This window comes from Chlorocebus sabaeus, chromosome 26 (genome assembly GCF_047675955.1).
Source record: "Chlorocebus sabaeus isolate Y175 chromosome 26, mChlSab1.0.hap1, whole genome shotgun sequence".
Classification (NCBI taxonomy): Eukaryota; Metazoa; Chordata; class Mammalia; order Primates; family Cercopithecidae; genus Chlorocebus; species Chlorocebus sabaeus.
Window position 1 is genome coordinate 50,962,336 of NC_132929.1, and position 19,681 is coordinate 50,982,016.

Sequence of the window (19,681 nt, forward strand, 5' to 3'; positions counted from 1 at the left end):
TCTAAGACCAGGACCAAGACTCATTCTGTGGCAGGATCAGGGCTTAGTGAGTGATCAGGATGATAGCTCAGTTTGCGACGAGATTCTGGGCTCAGCCTATAGCTCACATTAAGGATCCTCTCTGGGTGGGGCTCAGAGCCAGGGATGTTGTGGAAAGTGTCTGAAGGCAAGGTGGGGTCAGCTGGGAGAGAGGAGAGAAGTGGAAGCATGAAAGTCAAGAGGTCCCTGGGCCTGAGGCCAGCTGTGTGAAAACAGGACAGGGAGTCAGGACTCCAGCTCTGCCACTCACTGGCTGTGTGACTTTGGATCCAGAGTTACTTCCCTTTTTGAGGTCTATGTTGTCTTGTTTGTAAAATGGGAATATTAGGCTGGGCACGGTGACTCATGCCTGTAATCCCAGCACTTTGGGAGGCCGAGACAGGCAGATAATGAGGCTAAGAGATTGAGACCATCTTGGCCAACATAGTGAAACCCCTTGTCTACTAAAAATACAAAAATTAAAGGCCGGACGCTGTGGCTCATGCCTGTAATCCCAGCACTTTGGGAGGCCATGGCGGGTGGATCACAAGGTCAGGAAATCAAGACCATCCTGGCTAACACAGTGAAACCCCGACTCTATTAACAATACAAAAAATTAGCTGGGCGTGGTGGTGGGCGCCTGTAGTCCCAGCTACTCGGGAGGCTGAGGCAGGAGAATGGCGTGAACCCGGGAGGTGGAGCTTGCAGTGAGCTGAGATCGTGCCACTGTACTCCAGCCTGGGCAACAGAGCGAGACTCCGTCTCAAACAAACAAACAAAAAATTAGCTGGGCGTGGTGGCTCATGCCTGTAGTCCCAGCTACTTGGGAGGCTGAGGCAGGAGAATCACTTGGACCCAGGAAGTGGAGGTTGCAGTGAGCTGAGATCATGCCACTGCACGCCAGCCTGGCAACAGATCGAGACTCTGTCTCAAAAAAAAAGGGAATATTAGGCACAGTGGCTTACAACACTAATCCAGCACTTTGGGAGGCCAAGGCAGGAGGACAGATTGAGCCCAGGAGATTTGAGACAAGCCTGGGCAACACAGTAAGACCCTGTCTCTATAAAAAATTTGAAAGTTAGCTGGGCATGGTGGGGTGAGCCTGTAGTCCCAGCTACTTGGGCGGGTGAGGTAAGAGGATCACCTGTGCCCAGTAATTCAAGATTGCAGTGAGCTACAATTGGGCTACTGAGCTCCATCCTGGGTGACACAGTGTGACCTTGTCTCTGAAAAATATAATAATAAAAATTTTAAAAGTGGGAATTTTTACTTCTGTCCTGCCTTTGAGATAGAGTCTTGCTCTGAGTCACCAATATGCAAGTTAATATTTCACAAAGCACCAAGAACCCTTGTCAATACCTGCCTCCCAAGATTATTGATAGGAGTGAAAATGCACTTCATGAGACAGCAAAAAAAATGGGGAGGGGTTGTTTGCTCACTTTCCAAAGGAGAATTGCTTCAGACAGGAAAATCTCAAAAGGAAACAGCCTTATTGTTGTCATGGTTTCTCCTCACAGGTCTTCAGGTCAGCTTTTATTCCCCAAAATAATGTGTACAGAGTATTTACAGTCAGAGAATGCTAAAGGATTACAACAAAAATAGCATGCTTTTTACCCCACGTCAGCCTGCCTGCCAAAAGCAACCATTTCAACTTACTCAGTTGTTTCTTCTGGTTTTTACTTCCTAAATAAAGCATTGATTTCAATTCTGGTTATCTCCCAAGAGGTCCAATTTAGATGCTGTCTCTAGGGCTCCCTATTGTGACAGAGGAGGTTCACTTACACTCTTTCTCTTCTCTTTTCAATATCATACCACCACAACTCTTGGTTACATTCACAGTCACTAAAAAGTGTTTATGGCTGAACCAACTAATATACTATCTTTATTTTTTTTTTGAGATGGAGTCTCACTCTGTTGCCCGGGCTGGAGTGCAGTGGCACGATCTCACTCCTCACTGCAAGCTCCGCCTCCCGGGTTCACGCCATTCTCCTGCCTCAGCCTCCCGAGTAGCTGAGACTACAGGTGCCTGCCACCATGCCCAGCCAGGTTTTTGTATTTTTAGTACAGATGGGGTTTCACTGTGTTAGCCAGGATGATCTCGATCTGCTGACCTCGTGATCTACCCTCCTCGGCCTCCCAAAGTGCTGGGATTACAGGCATGAGCCACCATGCCCGGCCGCAACTAATATACTATCTTTTTCGATCTCCTTTCCCCCACAGAGTTAATCATTGTCTCATTTTTTTCACTTGCTTATTTTCTTTGACTTATGATTAGATCTTCTGCGAAAGCCCAGTAAGATGATTCTCAATACTCATTTTCACTATGAGTTCCAGTTCCTTAATCTTTTTTCCTTGCGACACCATTTCTGGAGCCCTCAGTTCTCCTGCCTCCATCTGAGCCTGAAGCTTTTCAGATCAGCAGCACAGTCGTCATCCTTAGGCTTTCCTTTGCCAACATTCTGCAACGTCATTTCTTCTCTTTCCTCTGGATCTCTGATTTTGCTGGGTTCCATTTCTTCTTTCTTGGTTTATGCCCTTCTAGTATGGAGCGCATCCTCCAGCTCCTTCCTGAGGAAGTTTTCATGGAAGACAATTGTTTTAACTTTGCATGTCTGAAAATGTCTATATTCTACCCTCACACTGGATTGATACTTTGGCTGGGTATATAATGATTTTCCCTCAGCAACTTTAAGGCATTGTTTCATAAACTTCCAGTTTCTAATATTGCTGTTGAGAGGTCTGATGCTCATCTGGCTCAGATTCTCTCTCTCTCTCTTTTTTTTTTTTTTTTTTTGAGGTGGAGTCTTGCTCTCTTGCCCAGGCTGGAGTGCAGTGGCATGATCTCGGCTTACTGCAACCTCCACCTCCCAGATTCAAGGGACTTTTGTGCCTCAGCCTCCCAAGGAGCTGGGACTAGCACCACCACACCCAGATAATTTTTGTATTTTTTTTTCCCCCTGAGACAGAGTCTTGCTCTGTCACCCAGGCTAGAGTACAGTGGTGCGATCTCGGCTCACTGCAACCTCCGCCTCCTGGGTTCAAGCAATTCTCCTGCCTCAGCCTCTCAAGTAGCTGGGATTACAGGTGTGAGCCACTGTGCTACCCTTTTTTTTTTTTTTTTTTTGAGACAGGGTCTCACTCTGTCGCCCAGGCTGGTGGGCAGTGGCACAATCACAGCTCACTGCAGCCTTGACTTCCCAGGCTCAAGCAATCCTCCCCCCTTGGCCCCCCAAATAGCTGGGACTACAAGTATATGCCACCACCCCTGCCTAATTTTTTAGTTTTTTGTAGAGATGGGCCTCACCATGTTGTCCAGGCTGTTCTTGAACTCCTGGGCTCAACAATCTTCCCACCTTCGCCTCCCCAAATGCTGGGATAACAGGCATGAGTCACAGGGTCCTGCCAATCTTTAATTCCTTTAAACAAATGTTTTAGTTTTCAGAGCATATGTTTTGCCTTTCTTTAAAAAAAAAAAAATTATTCCTGGAAGATCTAGGTCTCCGTATCCAGCTAGGATGGCTATGGTTCTGCTACTGCTGTTTGGGAGTTTGTGGAGCACCGTGAGAACGTCCAATATGGCTGTTACTTGCGGCTCTATGGTGAAGCTGCTCAAAATGTGCTACAATGTCCAACTGCACTCACACGATGCACTCTATGGGTCAGGTAGTGGGCAGCAGTCAGTGACAGGTGTCACCTCCATGAATGAGAGCAACAGTTACTGGAGAATATAGGGTAAGATCACCACAGCCAGTGAGAGGGGAACCCCCATCAAGTGCTGCCAGCCCATTCGGCTGACACATGTCAACACTGGCTGAAACCTCCACACCTTTCTGAAAACCAGGAAGTGAGTGCTTTTGGTGAGGAAGGTGAAGGTAGTCACCTGGATGACTGGACCATGCTCTGTAATGGGTCCCACTGGATGAGAGATGGTGAGGGTGGTTCAAACATTCTTCCACTGAGGAACCACTGTCTGTCACAGGAGAACAATATGGTGGACCCATCAGTGGGCAAAAAGAGATGCATGGCCTGGCCTAGCCAAGCCAGAACAACAGCTGGAAAGCCATGGAAGGCATCTTCATGAGGCCCAGTGAGTTGTTGAAGGCAGAAGGCCACCATGCAGAGCTAGGAGTCTGCAGGCTCTGAGCCACTGTCACTATACAGTTTGTAGACATCTGTGCTGCTTCACCTTGGGATCCCTGCCACAAGTTCCCTGGGAGTGGCCTTGTTACTCCCGAGATGAAGACGTGCGATGGAAAACAGTGGCTGTGTTCACAAGCTCCAGCCCTGTACATTTGAATTGGTTGCTCTCCCAGACTTGGGTCAGTTCTTGGTGAGTAGAGGACTTGCTGGTGACAGGGTGGATGCTTTTTATTCACTGATAAGACACACTGAGGGGACATCCCTTTTAGCTGGGAAACTTCTAGTCCTCAGGCTGGAGTGCGATGGTGCAACGTCTGCCTCCCAGGTTCAAGCAATTCTCCTTCCTCAGCCTCCCAAGTAGCTGGGATTACAGGCACCCACTACCACACCCAGCTGATTTTTGTATTTTTAGTAGAGACAGGATTTCACCATGTTGGCTAGGGCTGGTCTCTAACTCCTGAGCTCAAGTGATCCACCCTCCTCGGCCTCCCAAAGTGCTGGGATTACAGGTGTGAGCTGCCATGTCTGGCCTCCAAAATGATTTTTTTTTTTTAAAGAATTTTATTATTATTAGCCTCTGTGTTATTTATTAGGTGTGCTATTTCATGATCTGCTTTATCCTTGAGTCCTAAGACTCTTTTGAGATGCTGGGAACCTTCAACGTGGGGCCTTTTAAGAGCTTTACTTGCATCCAAACCTTTCTCTTTCTACTTTCATTTCTCCTCAGGTACCTCATTTTTAATAGATTTCTGACTAATTATGGCCAAAGGCTCTCAAAGAATATGACATAATAAACAGCCGATTTTATTCCTAAGTTGTTGGGGTGATCAGACCCAACACCAGGCCGTGGGGGCTACGAAGTCCGGCAGAATCAAAGGAATGAGAAAAGACAAGAGAGAAAGTGGGACCAAGGGGCCAACACTAGTATGGAAGCTGTGAAGGCCCCAAGCTCTGGGAGCCCACACTATTTATTGATGATCAAACAAAGAAACAGGTGGTGAGGATGTAGGGGTTGAAAGGAAGCGATGTATCAAGTGAATGAGCTACAGCTGTGATGGTTTAGCATTTTCTTTGAAACATATGGCTACTTGGGATAATGGGAGTGCTACAAGCAAGTAGCCGGCAAATCTAGATACATTCCAAAGGCCAGGAGGGGTTTTAGACCCTGGACCCTGGACATGTTCCAAGCCCTGCCTCAGCTTCTCTCCCAACACTAAGTATTTTATTCTTTTTGATGCTATTGTATATATAATTATTTTCTTAATTTCATTTTCATATTGTTCATTGCTAGCATAAAGAAATGTGGTTGACTTTTATATATTGATATTATACTCCTCAAACTGATTGAATTCATTAGTTCTAGTAGTTGTTTTTAGTGGATTCCTTAGGATTATCTCTTTCAAGATCATATGCTCTGCAAATAGAGATAGCTTTACTTCCTCCATCCAAATTTCAGTGGGATTTGAAATTAAATTTTAGTTGCCCTGGGTAACTGTTCTGGTTGAATCTCCAGTACAATGTTCAATAAAAGTGGTGACAGTGGACATCCTTCTCTGGCTCCTGATCTTAGGGGGAGGTATCAGTTTTTCACCATTAAGTATGAAGTTGGTGTTGGAGTTTTCATAGGTGAACCTTAACAGGTTGAGGAAGTTCCCTTCTACTCCTAGTTTGCTGAGTGTCTTTATCATAAAAGAGTGTTGAATTTTGTCAAATTCTGTTTCTGCATCATTGAAAGGATCTTGTGGTTTTCTTCCTTATTCTGCTAATATGGTGCATTGAATTGATTCATTTTCATAGGTCCAGCCAACCTTGCATTCTTAGGAGAAATTCCACTTGGTCAATCTTATTCATATGTTGCTGGATTCAGTTAGATAGTATTTTGTTAAAGATTTCTTTATCTATATTGACAAGGGATATTGGTCTGTAGAATTTTTGCTTCTGTTTTTGTTATGATGTCTCTCTGATTTTGGTATCAGAATAATAACTGGCCTCATAGAATAAGTTGGGAAGTATTCTTTCCTCTTCTAATTTTTGGAAGACTTTATGGAGAATTGGAGTTCATTCTTCTTCAACTGTTTTAAAATTCACTAGTGAAATCATCCCTATTTTTTTTCTTTGTGAGAAGTTTTTTGATCATATATATTGATCTTGCACACTGTGACCCTGCTACATTTGCTTATTAGTTCTATTAGTTCTTAAAGTGCATTCCACAGGGCCACGTGTGGTGGCTCACACCTGTAATCCCAGCACTTTGGGAGGCTGAGGTGGGAGGATCACTTGAGCTCAGGAGTTCAAGACCAACCTGGGCAACATAGTGAGACCCTCATCTCTAGAAAAATTAAATAAAATATACTCCATAGAATTATCTACATACATGTCTTCTGCAATTAAAGACATTTTTACTTATTATTTTCTAACCTACATGCCTTTGTTTTCTTTTCCTTCCCTGATTTCACTGGCTTGAAATTCCAGGACAATGTTGAATAGGAGTGGGGAGAGAGAATGTCCTTGTCTTTTTCATTATCTTAGGAGAAAAACATTCAGTCTGCACCATTAAGTATTAAGTTAGCCATAGTTTTTTGGTAAATAGTCTATTGTGAAGTCTCCTTTTTTATTGCTGATTTTGGTAATTTGTGTATTCTTTGTTTTTTTCTTGGTCTCTCTTAAAGCTTGTCAATTTTGTTGATCATTAACAACAACAACAACAGCAACAACAAAACTTTTGGGTCAGGCGCAGTGGCTCACGCATGTAGTCCCAGGACTTTGGGAAGCTGAGGCAGACGGATCACAAGGTCAAGAGACTGAGACCATTCTGGCCAACATGGTGAAACCCCGTCTCTACTAAAAATACAAAAATTAGTTGGGCGTGGTGGCGGGTGCCTATAGTCCCAGCTACTCGGGAGGCTGAGACAGGAGAATCACTTGAACCTGGGAGACGGAGGTTGTAATGAGCCGGGATGGCGTCGCTGCACTCCAGCCTGGCGACAGAGTGAGACTTCGTCTCAAAAACAAACAAAAACAAAAGACTGGGTGCTGTGGCTCACGCCTGTAATCCTAGCACTTTGGGAGGCTGAGGCGGGTGGATCACGAGATCAGGAGATCAAGACCATCCTGGCTAACATGGTGAAACCCCGACTCGACTAAAAATACAAAAAAAAAAATTAGCCAGACGTGGTGGCAGGCGCCTGTAGTCCCAGCTAATCCAGAGGCTGAGGCAGGACGCGCGCCACCGCACTCCAGCCTGGGAGACAGAGTGAGACTCTGTCTCAAAAAAACACAGAACAAAAAAAACCAACTTTTGGTTTTATTAATTTTCTCTGTTGTTGTTTTTTTCTATTTCATTGATTTCTGCTCTAATCTTTGTTATTTCCTTCTTCTTACTTTGGGTTTGATTTCCTTTTCTTTTTTGAACTACTTGAGGTGGAGGCTTAGATTATTGATATTTGATTTTTCTCCCATTGCAGCATAAGCATTTCAATTATTTAAATTATAAATTTCTTTCTAAGGCTGGGCACAGTCACTCACGTCTGTAATCCCAGCACTTTGGGAGGCCGAGGCAGGCAAATCACCTGAGGTCAGGAGTTCAAGACTAGCCTGGTCAACATGGTGAAATCCCGCCTCTACTAAAAATACAAAAATTACCCAGGAGTGATGGTGTGCACCTGTAATCCCAGCTACTCGAGGATGTGGCAGGAGAATCGCTTGAACTCGGGAAGCAGAGGTTGCAGTGAGCTGAGATCATGCCACTGCACTCTAGCCTGGGTAACAGAGCAGATCACTTGACTGGTCTTGAACTCCTGGCCTCAAGTGATCTGCCCACCTTGGTCTCCCAAAGTGTTTGGATTACAGGCGTGAGCCACCACACCTGGCACTCTGATGGGATTTTGACTGGTATTGCATTAACTCTGTTGATTGCATTGGGAAGAGTTTGTCACATAACCATATTGATTTTTCTACTTTATAAATGTTTATGTAGATATTTTTTAGTTTCTCTCATCAGTTCTTGCTTTGTTTTCAGCATACTTCTCTTGCACATGTTTCATTAGATTTATACAAAGTGTGAATCTGTTTCTTATGCAATTCTAAATGGTACTTTTCAAAATTTCCAATTTATTTGTTTATTGCTAATCTATAGGAATACAACTGATTTTTTTTTCTTCTACAAATGTCTGAGGTAGGAAAACCATGCTGCCCAGCTTGTGGCAGCCCTGACAATCCTGTAAGGCTGATCTTGGCCTCCAGCCCTGACTGAGGAGAAAAGGGGCCACCCATAGCCCCACTGGCACAATTGATTTTTCTGTGTTGATGTTGACCTCATATCCCATAACTTTGCTTAACTCATTTATTTTTTATAGGAACTTTTTGTAGATTCTTTGTGATTTTCTGTAAAGACAATTATGTATTCTGCTAACAGAAATAGGTTTGTTTCTTCTTTGCCAGTCTGTAGGCCTTTTATTTGTTTTTCTTGACTTCTTGCACTGATTAGGGCTTCTAGTAAAATAGTGGATGGATGTGTTAAGAGGGGGTATCCTTGCTCCTTCCTGAACTTAGAGTGAAAGAATTCAGTTTCTTACCATAAAATGTGACAGTAGATGTAGGGTTTTTGTGAATGTCTATCATTGAGTTGAGGAATTCCCTTTAATTCTTAGTTTGCTGAGAGGATTTTATCAGGAATAAATGTTGAATTTCTTCCATGTCTTTTTTTTTTTTTTTTGAGACGGAGTCTCGCTCTATCACCCAGGCTGGAGTGCAGTGGCATAATCTCGGCTCACTGCAAGCTCCACCTCCCGGGTTCACCCCATTCTCCTGCCTCAACCTCCCAAGTAGCTGGGACTACAGGCACCCACCACCATGCCTGGCTAATGTTTTTGTATTTTTAGTAGAGACGGGGTTTCACCGTATTAGCCAGGGTGGTCTCGATCTCCTGACCTTGTGATCTGCCTGGCTTGGCCTCCCAAAGTGCTGGAATTCCAGGTGTGAGCCACCGTGCCCAACCCCCTCTTCCATGTCTCTTAACTTCTCTTTCATATTTCACCATTTTTTTCATTCTTTGCTGAATTCTTAGTAATCTCTTTTTTTTTTTTTTTTTGAGACGGAGTCTCACTCTGTTGTCCAGGCTGGAGTGTGGTGGCACGACCTTGGCTTACTGCAACCTCCGCCTCCCAGGTTCAAGTGATTCTCATGCCTCAGCCTCGCGAATACCTGGGATTACAGGTGCCTGCTACTACGCCCAGCTAATTTTTGTATTTTTGGTAGAGACAGGGTTTCACCATGTTCGCCAGGCTGGTCTCAAACTTCTGACCTCAGGTGATCTACCTGTCTCAGCCTCCCAAAGAGCTGGGATTACAGGTGTGAGCCACCACACCCAACCTCTTTTGAGGTTTTAAATCTTAATAATTATAGTTTAATTCCTGGAAGTTTTATTTGGTTCATCTTCAAATATGCCTAATTAATTTAATTAGTTTCTTTGCCATATTTTCAGTATTGTTTTACAGTTCTTTTTTTTTTTTCAGATGAGATCTTGCTCTGTTGCCCAGGTTGGAGTGCAGTGGCACCATCTCATTTCACTGCAACCTCCACCTCTCGAGTTCAAGTGATTATCCTGCCTCAGCCTCCCAAGTAGCTGGAATCACAGGCACACACCACCACACTTGGCTAAGTTTTGTATTTTTAGTACAGACGGGGTTTCACCATGTTGGCCAGGCTGGTCTCAAACTCTTAACTTCAAGTGATCCACCCATTTGGCTTCCCAAAGTGCTGGGATTACAGCTGTAAGCCACCATGCTTGGTCCGTTTTACACTTCTTTAAACATGTTAACATATATTTTTTTTCAGCTGGGCGTAGTGGCTCATGCCCATAATCCCAGCACTTTGGGAGGCTGAGGTGGGTGGATCACCTGAGATCGGGAGTTCGAAACCAGCCTAATCAACATGGAGAAACCCCGTCTCTACTAAAAATACAAAATTAGCCAGGCATGGTGGCCCATGCCTGTAATCCAGCTACTTGGGAGGCTGAGGCAGGAGAATCGCTTGAACCCAGCAGGTGGAGGTTGCAGTGAGTCAAAATCATACCATTGCACTCCAGCCTGGGCAACAAGAGTGAAACTCCATCTCTCTCTCTCTATATATATAAAATAATATATAATATATACAATTATATATATTATATAATAATATATAATATATACAATTATATATAATTTTATATATTATATATAATATATATTATACATAATATAATATATATTATAATAATATATTATATATAATATATTATATATTTTTCTTTGTGTGTGTGTGTGTGTGTATATATATAGTTTGTTTGTTTGTTTGTTTGTTTTAGAGAGAGAGATGGGGTCTCACTATATTGCCCAGGTTGGTCTCGAACTCCTGGGCTCAAACGATCTTCCCGCCCAGGCCTCCCAGAGTGCTGGGACTATAGCCGAGCGCCCGGCCTGAAACACTTAATTTTCTATCCTGCATCTCATCATTCTATTTTATGCAGTATTTGTGGGTCTCATCTTGTTATTCGTTGTTTCTGCTGACTCATGCTCTTGTGGTTTGTTTCTTTTTGAGTTTATTGATGTTTAATTATGAGCTTATGTTCCTTGAAATTCTTTGTGGGAAGTCTTTGAATCTGTGTTTAAAACATATTCTTCCAGAAAGGATTTTTGTTTGCTTTTGCCAGGCGCCTAGGGGTACTTCCAACTCAGATCCACTTAAAAATTGTTTTTGGCTTAGTGTTTTTCCAGTCACATAGGGAATATGATGTTGGGCTTTCCTCTATGTGAATATTATCTTGTTATGCATTTTACTGGACTTCTTTTCAGCCTGTGTTGCCTCTCCGGCACAGCTAAGTGGATACGGCAAAGTCTTCTGTGGCTGAGTTGTTTTCTCCCCATTTCTCCCCTAGGGCACTGGCTTTTGAGAAGTCCCAAATTTGGGGGAGAAAAGAAATCTTTGATAACTACTTCCCAGGACCAGACCTCAGGTCTTTTCTTCTCTTTCCTCATTTTGGTTCCCCTAAAAGCAGAGCCTCAGACAAAGGTTTTTGTGGAATTAATTTTGGAAGTAATCCCAGGGAGAAAGAAAGAGGGAAGCCCAGGACAAGGTCACATTATCAAGAGGACCTCTGATAGGTGCTTGATTCCATAGGAATTCTTGATTCCATAGGATCTTCCAAGGAGTCTTATGAAATGGGAGATACAAAAAAGACACATTGAGTATTTGCTTGTGTCACTCATTAGTCAAGAGTGGCCTCACAGACATGAACTCCCCTGAACTTGGGGTCCACACATGCATAAGGGTCCAGGGGATTCCCAAGAGCATCTGTCCTGTGGGGTCAGTGAGACTCAGACAGGAAGGGAGGGGTGGGCCCCATGTGCCCAAGGTGAGGTGGCACCTGCATGAGGCCTACAGAACACTCATCGCGTCAGCAGTGGCCAGAATCAGAACTGGGGCCAAGCAGACTGAAGTGGTGCCCAGGAGGTGCCTGGCATGCTGGCCATTTACAACCCAGGGCCTCAGGAAGCACAGGCCCCGGTGCAGGCTCACCCTGATAGGGTCGTGCTCTTGTTATTCTGGCTTCTGACTGATTCCCCGTTTAACACCCGTTCATCTGTGCTTTCACACACACGTTTTTGATATTTCGTTCAGCATTTTTAGGAAGGGATTTCTCTATTCAACTAGTCTGCGGCCGGGCGCGGTGGCTCAAGCCTGTAATCCCAGCACTTTGGGAGGCCGAGGCGGGCGGATCACGAGGTCAGGAGATCGAGACCATCCTGGCTAACACAGTGAAACCCCGTCTCTACTAAAAATACAAGAAAATTAGCCGGGCAAGGTGGCGGGCGCCTGTAATCCCAGCTACTCGGGAGACTGAGGCAGGAGAATGGCGTGAACCCGGGAGGCGGAGCTTGCAGTGAGCCGAGATCGCGCCACTGCACTCCAGCCTGGGGCACAGAGCAAGAGTCCGTCTCAAAAAAAAAAAAAAAAAAAAAAAAAAAAACTAGTCTGCATATTTCCAGATAGAGAGATAAATGGTCATAGTTTTCAAATGTTTATATATGCTTTATTTTAAAATGATTATTATTATTTGAGATGGAGTCTCGCTCTGTCATCCAGGCAATAGTGCCACGATCTTGGCTCACTGCAACCTCCTCCTCCTGGGTTCAAGTGATTCTCCTTCCTCAGCCTCCCGAGTAACTAGGACTACAGGCGCGTACTACCACACCTGGCTAATTTTTGTATTTTTAGTAGAGATAAGGTTTCGCTATGTTGGCTGGGCTGGTCTCAAACTCCTGACCTCAAGTGATCCTCCCACTTCGGCTTCCTAAAGTGCCGGAATTGCAGGCGTGAGCCACTGCGCCCGGCCTCAAAATATTTATATATACCTTAATATTCCTTTCGTTATTATTTGCTAAGTATTGAAACCAAGCATTGCTTTCTGGAGCTCCCATAACCCACCTTTGTGCCTTGTTTTGAAAAACAGGCCAGTCAATAATGACAGCAGCAATGCAGCAGCTCCCTGCTTTTGAACACCTACTATGTGGCCAACACCTGCTGTGGATTTACAGGTATTATGTCAGTGAATTCTCAAAACTACCCTAAAATAGTCACTCTAGTTCCCTTTTTTATTCTTCATATATTTTTTATTTTTAAAATTGAGACAAGGTTTTGCTATGTTGCCCAGGCTGATTTCGAATTCCTGTGCTCAAGTGATCCTCCCACTTCGGCTTCTGGTTCCTTTTTCCCAGGCACTGGTTCCCTTTTCACGGAAGAGGAAACCATGGCCTGGGAAGGGGCCAAGGCCACATAGCATTTAAGTTAAGCTTGTCTAACCCATGACCCAGAGCGACCCAGGGTGACTTTGAATGCAACCCAACACAAATTCGTAAACTCTTAAAATATTGTAATTTTTTTTTTTTTTCTAAAAAATTAGCTGGACGTGGTGGTGCACGCCTGTAGTCCCAACTACTTGGGAGGCTGAGGCAAGAGAATTGCTTGAGCCTGGGAGGAGGAGGTTGCAGTGAACTGAGACCATGCCACTGCACTTCAGCCTTGGCAACAGAGTGAGACTCCATTTCAAAAAATAAAATAAAATAAATAAATAAATAAATAAAATGATTTTTTTTTTTGTAATTTTTTTTTTAAGCTCATCAGCTATCATTATTAGTGTTAGTGTATTTTATGTGTGGCCCAAGACCATTCTTCTTCTTCCAATGTGGCCCAGGGAAGCCAAAAGATTAGATACCCCTGATAAGTTGTCGAGCCAGGATTCTGTCCAAAGCTTCCTCACTTTCACTACATTGCATGCCTTTCTGTGGAAAAAAGCCTTCCCTTCTTCCCTAGTACTTCTCCCAAAACACACACTCATATAGAGTAGCACTTGAGATCCAGCGCCCCTTGGCAGCCGATTGCAGTGGGTAAGCTGAGCTCGGGGTTGCTGGGCAGTGGGGGACAGTCAGCACACAGATTTTCCTATCCCTCAGGAAACTACAAGGATCCCCGATAGGCCTTAGATGGCCAGTGTTGGCAAATCGTAATCGGGAGGCAAATTGGGAGAGCCTACTGCCCTTGCAGACTAGTTACTGTCCCTGCTGGAGCCCTGTGGAAGTGGGGAGAAATTCAGGCCCAAGGAAGGTACCAAGCCAGAGTCATCTGCCCCCTAGTACCCCAGCCTGGGGGCCACTCAGTGAGCGTATCAGTCGCCTCGGGTGATGTAGTCAAGGTAAAAAGCAAGTTGCAACCTGAAGGCTGGGCATTCCAGGTATAGGGCTCTTTCTGTTTAAAATGTGTGGGTATGGGGACTAGGGGAGGCTTGGGAGGGGCTGTTCCCGGAGTTTCTATGAGTGTGTATATACTTTGAAACACTTAGAACCTTATTGTCAGCATGGACAGACAGGGACCTTGGGGACAGAGGGACATTAAGGCCAACATCTTGTTTTACAGATCAGTAAACGGAGGTCCAGAGACCCGTGGCCTAGCGAAGGAGGTTCAAGTGCAGGCCTTCCTGACCACAGCACACCACCAAGGCTCCTTCTCTAAACCACTGCATGTGTGCATGTGAGTGGGCAGCTGCACACCATCGTATACGTAAACGTGTTTACGCATGGAGTACATGTGCTTTATGATGCACGGGTGAAGGCACAAAGGCGTGTGTGTGGGGTCTGGGGGTTATATTAGCAGGCTGAGCAGACTGTAACAAGGGGACACACATCTCTCTTTTGGACCAACCCATGTTTGGAGAAGACAAGAGCTTTTTCATGCACAGGAGCCAAGGGAGGAAAGTGACCCCAGGTTTAGGCAGTCTGTTGTGACTTGTGCCACAGACCGTAAGTCTGAAGATGCCTGGGGCCTTCCTAGTACCATTGCCTTTAGCTGCCCATGGCCACCTGCAGCAACTGCCATCACCCTTAATGTGGACTGGAGCTGCACTGCTTAAGTCCCCAAGGCCCTGCGGGATGGCCAAAGATGTCTGTCCTCACCCCACTACCCTCTCAGTCTTCTTTGACCACTCTGGTCTCCCAACCTCAATGTCGACCCCACATCTGCAGGTGACATCACTGTCCATGTAGCTCTGTAAGTCTTCAAATTGGGAGTCAGCCTACCTCCCGCCATCACTGACCTTCAGTCAATCCAGATGAAAAATGCCTCTGGGCATTTTGGGGACAGGAGATATAAGAAATGAGTCATAAATATCCTGTCATATAAAATAGGATGCTATGAAACACTCCCGGGGTCATGTCAAAAAGACACAGGAGCCAACCTGAATACACTTTCACCAGCCAAAGGCGGGATTTTTTGAGCACCAGTAAGATTAATAACTGCAATGGATTGACACCAGTCAGACATGTTTAAATCCATCGATTCACATACATTTAAAAATAACTCATTTTTCACCTTAGGGGGATGCTAGGTAGCTGGTAAATAAAGGGAAAGCATTAAATACTTGTTCTGTCTTTTGCATATGATCTATCTCTCAGGATAGCTAAATAATCAATGAGGGCAAATTTCACTTTGTAGAAATACGCAGGTTAATAAAAGAAGAAATAATATAGTTATAATGTTATTATTTTGCAATTCCTCATGAATTTAGGTAATGATGATCCATGGCTGCAGATGTTGCAAAATGAGATATAACCAGAAGTTAGGTGCTTCCTGATGGAAGCACGTATCACCATCTAGGAGGTGGTCTTGAAAAAAATAGTTGGACCTGAATTTATTCAAACCTCCATAACTAAATACAGAAGACAGAAGACATGTTAAATGGTACCACAGGGATGCAATCAACCAAATTCAGACTATGGGAAACTGCGAGGATAAACAACCCAGTTTAAGGCTTGGTGCCATAGCTCACGCCTGTAATTCCCGCACTTTGGGAGGCCAAGGCTGGTGGAACACTTGAGGTCAGGAGTTCGAGACCAACCTGGCTAACATGGTGAAACCCCATCTCTACTAAAAACACAAAAATTAGGCCGGGCGCGGTGCCTCAGGCCTGTAATTCCAGCACTTTGGGAGGCTGAGGCGGGCGGATCACGAGGTCAGGAGATCGAGATCATCCTGGCAAACACGGTGAAACCCCGTCTCTATTAAAAATGCAAAAAATTAGCCAGGCGTGGTGGCAGGCGCCTGTAGTCCCAGCTGCTTGGGAGGCTGAGGCAGGAGGATGGCGTGAGCCCGGGAGGCGGAGCTTGCAGTGGGCCGAGATTGCGCCACTGCACTCTAGCCTGGGCGACAGAGCGAGATTCTGTCTCAAAAACAAAAGCAAAAACAAAACAAAAATTAGCTGGGTGTGGTGGCGGGCGCTTGTAATCCCAGCTACTCCGGAGGTTGAAGCTGGAGAATCACTTGAACCCGGGAGGCTGAGGTGTCAGTGAGCCGAGATCATGCCACTGCACTCCAGGCTGGGTGATAGCAAGACTTAGTCTCAAAAAACCAAAAAACAAAAAACAATTTCCTTAACAAAACAGTGTTACAAAACAAAACGAGATGGAGGGGAAACTCACAGGTTTAAGATTTATCAACCAAGCCCTATTTATAGACCTTATTTGTATTATCAATTCAAACATCTGTTAAAAAAACAAAATGACAGACTGGGCGTGGTGGCTCACGCCTGTAATCCCAGCACTTTGGGAGGCCGAGGTGGGTGGATCACGAGATCAGGAGATGGAGACCATCCTGCCCAACATGGTGAAACCCCGTCTCTACTAAAAATGCAAAAATTAGCTGGGTGTGATGGTGCGTGCCTGCAGTCCCAGCTACTCTGGAGGCTGAGGCACGAGAATCGCTGGAACCCAGCAGGTGGAGCTTGCAGTGAGCCGAGATCGTGCCACTGCACTCCAGCCTGGCGACAGAGGATATCCGTCTCAAAAAAAAAACAAAAAAACAAAAAAACAAAACAAAAAAAACACACACACGAAAATGAGGCCAGAAATGGTGGCTCACACTTGTAATCCGAGCACTTTAGGAGGCTGATGCAGGTGGATCACTTGAGGCTAGGAGTTCCAGATTAGCCTGGGCAACAAAGTGAAACCTTGTCTCTACAAAAAATTTTTTTAAATTACCAGGCATGGTGGTGCACGCCTGTAGTTACAGCTGCTCAGGAGACTGAGGCAGGGTTACTTGAACCTGGGAGTTTGAGGCTGAACTCCAGCCTGGGTGACAAAATGAGACCCTGTCTCAAGAAAAAAAAAAAAAAATTATAGAAAACACCAACTGGATTATAATTTCCATTAATGACTTGTTATATTGATTTTTATATGATAAAGTAGTGCCTGCTTGCTTTCTTTTCTTCCTTTCTTCTTTCTTTTCTTTCTTTCTTTCTTTCTTTCTTTCTTTCTTTTTCTTTCTTTCTTTCTTTCTTTCTTTTCTTTCTCTTTCTTTCTTTCTTTCTTTCTTTCTTTCTTTTCTTTCTTTTTCTTTTTTCTTTCTTTTCTTTCTTTGTTTTTCTCTTTATTTCTTTCTTTTCTTTCTCTCTTTTCTTTCTTCTTTTTTTCGTCCTGTCCTCCCCTCCCCTCCCCTTTCCGTGGTTTTTCTTTTTCTTTTTTTTTCTTTTTTTTGTGATGGAGTCTCGCTCTGTCACCCAGGCTGGAGTGCAGTGGCGCCGTCTTGGCTCACTGCAAGCTCCACTTCCCCGGTACATACCATTCTCCTGCCTCAGCCTCCGGAGTAGCTGGGATTACAGGCGCCCGCCACCATGCGCAGCTAAGTTTTTTTTGTTTTTTTTTTTTTTTTGTTTTTTTGTATTTTTAGTAGAGACGGGGTTTCACTGTATTAGCCAGGATGGTCTCCATCTCCTGACCTTGTGATCCACCCGCCTCGGCCTCCCAAAGTGCTGGGATTACAGGCGTGAACTAGCTTGCTTGCTTTTTCTTTCTTTCTTTTCTTTCTTTCTCTTTCTTTCTTTCCTTCTTTCTTTCTCTTTCTTTCTTTCTTTCTTTCTTTCTTTCTTTCTTTCTTTCTTTCTTTCTTTCTTTCTTTCTTTCTCTTTCTTTCTTTCCTTCTTTCTTTCTTTCTCTTTCTTTCTTTCTTTTCTTTCTCTCTCTCTCTTTCTTTCTTTCTTCTTTCTTTCTTTCCTTTCTTTTTCTTTTTCTTTTTTTTTCAGGGTCTTATTCTGTCAACCAGACTGGAGTGAAAGGGGAAATCTCAGCTCACTGCAGTCTTGACCACCCAGGCTTATTTATCTTCCCCTTCACTTCAGCTTCCCAAGTAGCTGGGACTACAGGTATGCGCCACTATGTTTGGCTAATTTTTTTTTTGTAAAGACACGGTTTTGCTATGTTGCCCAGGCTGGTCTGGAACTCCTGAGCTCAAGCGATCCTCCTGCCATGGCCTCCCAAAGTGCTGGGATTACAGACACAAGCCACTATGCCCAGCTAAAAATTTTTTATGTTTTAAAGCTATGTACAAAAATATTTACTGGCCGGGCGTGGTGGCTCAAGCCTGTAATCCCAGCACTTTGGGAGGCTGAGGCAGGTGGATCATGAGGTCAGGAGTTCGAGACCAGCCTGGCCAATACGGTGAAACCCCATCTCTACTAAAAATACAAAAATTAGCTGAGTGTGGTGGCGTGCGCCTGTAGCTACTCAGGAGGATGAGGCAGAAGAATTGCTTGAACCTGGGAGGCAAGGGTTGCAGTAAACCGAGATCATGCCACTGCACTCCAGCCAGGCAACAGAGTGAGACTCAGTCTCCAAAAAAAAAAAAAAAATTTTTACAGATGAAATGATAAAATGTCTTGAGTTTGCTTCAAAATAATCCAAGGGTTAAGGGATGGGTCGGGGAGTACAAGATTGACCGTGTGACAGGTACCCAGAGGTTCATTATATTATACTCTCTGCTTTTGTATATATCTAAGATTTTTCATAATAAAACTTTTTTAATGCTTCTGTATTAGACTGTTATTGCTACAGTGTAACTGCATGACAAATGACCCCCCAAATTCAGAAGCTTACCCACTGCAGAAAAGGCATTAAACTGCTCAGATGACTTGGTCATCTACATCAGCCAGCTTCAGTCATTGGCCACCCTCGTGCTGGCACAAAGGATATGTAAAGAAATTGACCACAGTTGGAGAGATGGAGGCTATGCATGGGCCCAGCAAGCAGCATAGGTGCTCACTAACCAAGGCTGAGTAGCTGTTGCTGCTCATAAACGTCCAGTCTGCCAGCAACAGAGAGGAACACTGAATTCCCCATAGAGTGTCATTCCTTAAGGAGTCCAATTGCCTCCTTGGGGGCAAGTTAACTGTTTTGGGTCCCTTCTATCCTGCAAAGGCCAGTGATTCATTATCATAGAATAATATCATATCTTTTTTTTTTTTTTTGGAGACAGAGTTTTGCTGTATAGCCAAGGCTGGAGTGCACTGGCATGATCTTGGCTCACTGCAACCTCCGCCTCCAAGGTTCAGGGGGATTCTCATGCCTCAGCCTCTGGAGTATCTGGGATTACAGGCATGCACCACCACGCCTGGCTAATTTTTGTATTTTTAGTAGAGATGGGGTTTTGCCATGTTGGCCAAGCTGGTCTTGAACTCCCGGCCTCAAGTGATCGGCCCACCTCGGCCTCCCAAAGTGCTGGGATTACAGGCGCGAGCCACTGCCCCCAGGAATAGGATAATGATAATACCTATTCCAAACAGTGTCTTAATTAAGTAATCCCAACCAGTAAGAAATAGAATCATTTCAATCACAAGACTCAAGTCACTCCAGAAAGATTATGGTAAGAGCTGCCGAGCACGTGTTCCTACAGCGACCCATACCAACATACCGATGAAGCTACAGCTCAGGTATTAGGCTACTGTGCTCCCATCTAGGAAGTGACCCCCAGGGATTCTTCACACTGTGCTTTCACCAGCACTCTGTACGTGAACTTAACCACCTCAGCACTCCCCCCTGCTTTTGCCATGTCTTCTGTGTTTGGATGTTGAGTATTGCTGGATGGAAAGCTCTGCTATCAGTCGAACAATGGTTGAGGCTGTAAAAGCCTACCAAGTGCCATTATAAAATGGGTCGTTGTGCTGTAT

At 44.5% G+C, this 19,681-nt stretch overlaps 1 non-coding gene and 1 pseudogene across 1 annotated transcript; one reads left to right on the top strand and one right to left on the bottom strand.

Moving 5' to 3' along the window:
• The first annotated feature begins 3,533 nt into the window (after nt 1-3,533).
• Nucleotides 3,534-4,161, top strand: LOC103245317 (stromal cell-derived factor 2 pseudogene; annotated as a pseudogene).
• Nucleotides 4,162-8,321: 4,160 nt separating this feature from the next.
• On the bottom strand, nt 8,322-8,445 carry LOC119628208 (small Cajal body-specific RNA 20). The gene has a single exon (XR_005244512.1).
• Nucleotides 8,446-19,681: the final 11,236 nt, after the last annotated feature.